Below are 1,165 nucleotides of genomic sequence, written 5' to 3'. Positions count from 1 at the left end.
TGGACGTCACCTTCTTCAAGTCCAGCCTGGATGCCCAGCTGCTGGGCACGCTGTGGAACAGCTACTGGGTGAAAACCCTGTGTGCCTCCCCCCTGCTCCAGAAGCAAGCGCTCGTGACAGGCCAGCTCCAGGATGTGGGTGAGTCATGTGGAGGATACTTGCCGTGCGTTCGCAATGGCTTCCAGGGAGTCGACAAGGTGCACATACAGTGAGCAAGGAGACGTGACAGCTGCCACCTCACAGCCCTCAGCGTCTCATCAAGGGTGATGACTGCCTGACCCTGGTTCAAGCTTCCCTTCTGCATCCCCCTCATGGCAGCCAAGAAGCTGTCTGCGGCTGACAAGTCGCTGTGGAGACCCGGCACACAGAGGTCGGGCCTGCCTCAGCCGCCCGCCTTGGGTGAGGCTAGGCAGGCGGGTGGTGTGGAAGGCATGTACACTGCAGCCAGGCTCAAGAATGAGCACCTTGGTGGAAAAAGCGTCACACGGCATGTACATCCTGAAGCTGTCCGTGGCGGCCCAGCGAAGCGCAGGACAGGCTCTTTGCCTGTTGTGCGCTGACATTGTTTGCTGCATCTCAAGGCAGCAGCTTTGCCCCCCTCTTCCTCGACTGCCTGCAGGGAACACCAAGCTCGAGCACGTCGTGCAGGACGCCGTCCGGCTGGCCAGCGAGCAGATCAAAGGCCTCTCCAACCAGGTGGGGCCGGAGTGGGGGTTCAGCCATTTGAGCTGGCCCGCCCCATACCACGTCAGCGGCGCCCTGCATCCACCTCACCCCCACCATACATGCACACCTCTCCCAACCCCATTACGGCTATAGGTGTGCAAGCAGATGCTGTGCCAATCGCAGCAGGCGCCAGCCTCGTCCGCGCAGGCCATGGAGGCTTGATAGTGACCCCCAAACCCACTGCCTGCCACGCCGCGAGTGGACACCTGATCGCTATGTATACAAGGCCAGGCACTGGTTGCTTAAACGGAAGGAAAGCGGGAAGGGGTTTGAGAACAGCAGGAAATCAGGGCTGAGGGCTGGTGGAGGCATTGGGCAGGGGCCTGGATCGGCCGTGCGAGGGACAGACATCCCAGCGCCGGGGCGGGTGTGGAGGGTCGGGGCGGGGAGGCTTTCCAGACATGGGGCGGGGCGTCCTGGTAGATCGGGACAGGGCATG

Source organism: Auxenochlorella protothecoides (assembly GCF_000733215.1).
Source record: "Auxenochlorella protothecoides strain 0710 unplaced genomic scaffold scaffold61, whole genome shotgun sequence".
In the NCBI taxonomy this organism is placed as follows: domain Eukaryota; kingdom Viridiplantae; phylum Chlorophyta; class Trebouxiophyceae; order Chlorellales; family Chlorellaceae; genus Auxenochlorella; species Auxenochlorella protothecoides.
This window is presented reverse-complemented; position numbering follows the sequence as displayed.